Source organism: Terrapene carolina, unplaced genomic scaffold (genome assembly GCF_002925995.2).
Source record: "Terrapene carolina triunguis isolate 2854851 unplaced genomic scaffold, T_m_triunguis-2.0 Scaffold141, whole genome shotgun sequence".
NCBI classification, from domain to species: domain Eukaryota; kingdom Metazoa; phylum Chordata; order Testudines; family Emydidae; genus Terrapene; species Terrapene triunguis.
Genome location: NW_020664492.1, coordinates 3,417,436 through 3,422,754, shown reverse-complemented (window position 1 = coordinate 3,422,754; position 5,319 = coordinate 3,417,436).

The following is a 5,319-nucleotide window of genomic DNA, read 5'->3' as shown; positions in this document are numbered from 1 at the left end:
CCATCCTTGGAGGTTTTTAAGGCCCAAATTGACAAAGCCCTGGCTGAAATGATTTAGTTGGTGTTGGTCCTACTTTGAGCAGAAGGTTGGACTAGATGACTTCCTGAGGTCTCGTCCAACCCTAATTGTCTATGTTTCTAAGGGGGGTTGCAGTGGGGTGCTGTACACTGGTGACTGTAGTTTGGAGGGTGGGGTCAGGGCAGGGCCCTGCAGGCTGGGGGGTGGGGACTGTAGTTTACAGGGGAAAGGGGTCATGGCCAGGTGTGCATGCCAGAGGCTGCAGTTTGGAAGGCAGGTCACAGTGAGGTGCTGCACACTTAAGGCGGTAATCTAAGAGCCAAGCTCAAAGTGTCTCAGACATGTAGGCAGTGCACTGAAGTCTTGAGAGTGAAATCAAGCATTGGCGTGTAGGAGTCAGTCAGCAGGTCCTTGCTGGCGTGGCAGCCTGTTGTGGCTCACTGGGCTCGCTGCCTATGCAGTGGCATGTGGGGCACAGAGCCCTCTGGCAGAGCCCAGGCCAATGGCGAGTGGGCTGGGCAGTAATGCCCACATGCACACCCCATTTTTACTCGGAGCTGTGATCTGCAAGGCAGAGTCTATGGGGCCTCAGATATGGGGAAGAAGGTCTGCAGATTCAGGTTTGTGGATACTCTGGGATTTGGTGGGTGGGGCCTTTCCTAGTTTGCCTCCCCTTAAGGTTTGGGGAAGGGTCTGCAAGAAATTGGAGGAGTGCTGCAGGCTAGGGACAATAGGACAGCATGAATTATGTTATGTGCAGGATTGGGCTCTAAGGACTTGTCTTCACTGCAAAATTAGATTGTGTTAGAGCACAACTTTGAGGAGTCATGTTAACTAGCATGATGTTAAATTTGATTTTGGAGTCAGCATAGACAGGGTGGGGGGCCATCATATTTAACATTGTCAGCTTAGTTATGGTTAACTAGGGTTTCAGTAGCATCTACCCCAGATCAGCTGGGAAGATGTCAAACATGACAGTTCTTGTCTATATTAACCATAAAGTCACATTTAACATCATTTTCATTTATACAGTTCCTCAAGGTTGTATTCTAACAACCTAAATTTTTTAGTGAAGACAACCCTTATGTGTAAATGCATAGGTAAATTTGGACCACAGTCTCTCTGGTTTCAACCAAAAAAATGCAGCAGTATGCTCAGGGCCGTCCCTAGCTATTCTGGGGCCCTACACAGTACCCCTATGGGGGGGGGGGGAGGCAGGCCTGGCTTGGGGGGCAGGGGGGAAAACCACCTCCCAGCACTCACCGGCAGCACAGCTGGGGCCAGGCTGCTACACTTCCCCCTGCTGGTGAGTGCAGGCCCAGCCCTGCTGCAGTCCTCAGGGGTGGGAAGAGGCAGGGCTGGGGCAGAGCAGGGTGTGGCCTTTGGGGAAGGGGTGGAATGGCAGTGGGGCAGGGGCAGAGGCTAGAGGGAAGAGGCAGAGCAGGGGCTGGAGCAGCACACAGCTGCGCAGAGCACCAGGAAATTTGGTGCCATACACAGCTACGTACTTTGCATATGGGTAAAGATGGCTCTGAGTATGCTTAATCGCAAATCTGTGCCTTTTTGGCCAATGAAGGGCTATTTCCCGATTCCTTTACTCATGCTGAATAGAAATTTACTTCACAAATAGCCTCTCATTCTACTGGCTTTGATGGGATTATGTAAATTCAGTAATGATATCAGAATGTGGCAAATAGGCACTAGACCCAGTCTAGCCACTCTTCTGGCATTTCTTCTGGTCATGCATAGAATACTGTCCCCCCACATTTCATGTTTAGTATACTGTGTTGGTTATAATGCATTTTGAAGTACGTAACTCAAGAGTTCAAAAAAAGAAATCAATTAGACAACACTGGAGTCTATCCTTTTAAAAAAAAAAGTCACTAGATTTTCTGGAACCTTCTGAAACCCTTCATTTTTAAGTTATCCATGCATAAAGATGTGTTTCTGAAAACTAAGGAGCTGTGAAAGGAGACAAGAGTTAGGGCAGCTCTACACTTAAAAAGCTGCAGCAGCACAGCTGTGTTGGTGTAGCACTTTACTGAAGATGCTGCTACATCAACAGGAGAGCTCACATCAGCACAGTTACTCCATCTCTGCAAGAAGTGATAGCTATGTTAATGGGAGAAGCTGACAGAGCACTGTCTATCAGGGGTTAGGTTGGTATAACTACATTGCTTAGTGGATTTTTCATACCCCTGAGCGATGTATTTATACCGATGTAAGTTTGTAGTATAGACCTTGACTAAAAATGCTTAGTACAGAAGGATATGAACACAGATATAGGATCAAGAATAGAGTTCTGGGGATCTGCACTATGTTCTACTTATTTACACTAAAGCTGGAAACGCTTTCATGAGCCAAACATCATTGCAGGAGTCAAAGCCTTCTGTTTTTAATGTGGTTATGTTCTGACAAAGGATTAAAATCCAAAAGAATGTTTAGAATATTGTCTTCCTACAAATGTTTCTCTTGCATGAGTGTCATAGTAATTGGAATATTTGTATCCAAATTGCCCCATCATCACTATAACCTTTGGGCTCTTTGCTCTCGTTTCCAGATGTTCATAATGGATAACACATAATGTGTTAACACAAGGCTCAATGAACAGAGCACCAGACTGGGACTCAGAAGACCTGGGCTCTGTTCCCAGGCCTGCTGGAGGACCATGGGCTAGCTCCTTCACCTCTGTGCCTCACAGTTTCCTATCTGTAAAATGGAGCTAATGATACCAGTAGAGAGCTAAATTGGAAAGAATATCTTTTTAACAATAAAAAATTGCTGCTGACATTTCAGGATCACCTTTCAATTTTATTTCAGTACATATAGTTCATGGAAAAGACAAATTTCTGAAATAAACCACAGAAAAGTGTCAAGTGCAACAGAGTTCTACCAATGACAAAAAAAGGGCGGGGGGGGAGGCATTTTTGGCCCCATTTTTAAAGAGAGGACTATGCTCTAACCTACTACTCCCGAAACTCAATGTCTAAGATGTTTTTTCTGAGGACATTGCTGCTTCCCTTGATTGACAAGAAGGTTTTTTTATTTTGTCTCTACCACTTCTGTTTCTTTGTCTTCTCTCCTCCCTGCTGTCATTCATACATGGATTCAGCAAAGTATTAAAGACAGTGCTTAATTGTCTTGCTCAATTTAGGGCTTCATACCTCTTCTACTCCCATCCTTTGCCATTCTTCATAACCTCCTTCCCATGATCTTTTTACTCCAGGCTTGTGCTGTGTTTTTCATCCCCACATTCTTTTTGTAAATCTCTTCCTATTACCTTGCTTGAAAGGCCAACACCTCTAAATAAAGCTAGTTATCAAATAGAAGTGACTAATCTTAGCATTGATCATGGAATTAAGTGTATCAGTGGAGACAGGTACCGAAGTGAACAGTTTCTGTTCTTAGAACAGAGCAGGGAGGTCACAGGGAATTATCATTAATGGCTTCTGAATGTAGGGAATTGTATTACAAGCACAAGTCCTGAAGCGTACAAGCCTGGCTGAGCTCTAGCAGCCTGTACATGCTAACTGTTGGAGTAGGACACTAAACAAAGAAGGATCTGAATTGTAGCAGTACTAGACACAAAAATTTTGAAAGACAGTAGGATGTTAAATGTACTTAAGTATAGAGCAAATAACTCAGACAACCAACCACAACCCAACATTTAGCTTTATATGAGTTATTTATTTCCTCTATATTTTGCAGTCATTACAGATGGAGAAAATGAGAAAGGAGAAACAGTTTTAGACTCAACTAAAGTATATCGCAGATGGGGACTTGTCTCACTTTTGGACTGTGGGGACTTAACTCAGGCTACATCTACATTACAGCTAGGATCGACGCTCTGAGATCAATCTACCAGCGGTCAATTTAGTGCGTCTGGTGAAGACTCACCAAATCAACAGCAGATCACTCTCCAGTCAACCCCTGTACTCTACCCCTGATGAAAAGAGTAACGTAAGTTGATGGGAGAGTTTCTCCTGTTGACCCCCCACAGTGTAGACCCTGTGGTAACTCGACTTAAGGTAAGTCAACTCCAGCTACGTTATTCACATAGCTGGAGTTGCATAGCGTAAGTTGACTTAGGCTATGTCTACACTACTGCAGTAAGTCAGAAGTACTGAAGCAGGAAGCAACTGCAGTGCCACATACTTGGCAAGAAGAGGTGTGATAAGGCAGGTACACCCTGTGACATTGCATCAAAAAAGCACTGCTTCCCATAGACTTTAAGGCAGGGGTGGGCAAACTACGGCCTGCAGGCCTGATCCGGCCTGCCAGCTGTTTTAGGCTGGCCCTTGAGCTCCCACTAGGGAGCGGGGTCTGGGGCTTGCCCCACTCCGGCACTCCAGCAGGGGAGCAGGGTTGGGGGCCACTCCACGCTGCTTCCAGAAGCAGCGGCATGGCACTGCTGCTGCTCCTATGTGTAGGGACAGTCAAGGGCTCTGGTCTGCAGGCTGCCCCTGCCCCAAGCGACACCCTTGCAGCTCCCACTGGCTAGGAACTGTGGCCAATGGGAGCTGCATGGGCGGCGCCTGCAGATGGGGCAGCTCACAGAGCTGCCTGGCTGTGGCTCCACGTAGGAGTTGGAGTGGGGACATGGCTGCTGCTTCTGGGAGCGGCTTGAGATAAGTGCCGCCCGGAGCCTGCACCCTTGAGCCTCTCCCTGTACCCCAACCCCCTGCCCTGATCCCCCTCCCACCCTCCAAACCCCTTGGTCCCAGCCCAGAGTACCCTCCTACACCCCAAACTCCTCATCCCCAGACCAACCCCAGAGCCTGCACCCCCAGCCAGAGCCCACACCCTACTTCAGTCTAGAGCCCCCCCACACACACACACACCCTGAACTCCTCATATCTGGCCCCAACCTGGAGCCTGCACCCCCTCCCACACCCCAACCCCAAGTTTGTGAGCATTCATGGCCTGCCATACAATTTCTATTCCTAGATGTGGTCCTCGGGCCAAAAAGTTTGCCCACCCCTGCTTTAAGGCCACCTCTGGCACACGATTTGCTCATCTGCCTCTCTCTCTGGCTTGTCAAATATTTACCATACTAATTATCTGGGTGAAAAGTAAATCAAGTCAAATGGCAAGCCAGTGGCAGGACTGGGAATATAATCCACATCTGCTGCTGTGCCTAAACCACAGAGTATCCTTCCTCTCACATTATTTAATAAGTTAAAAAATGCTTAATTTAATTAAACTTTTTAACAGCACAGTGAACCCTATACTGTATCCAGTGTCTCTTCCAATGCTCTCTCTCCCTTTACTGGAGTGTTCTGATGACTTTGTAGTGATAAA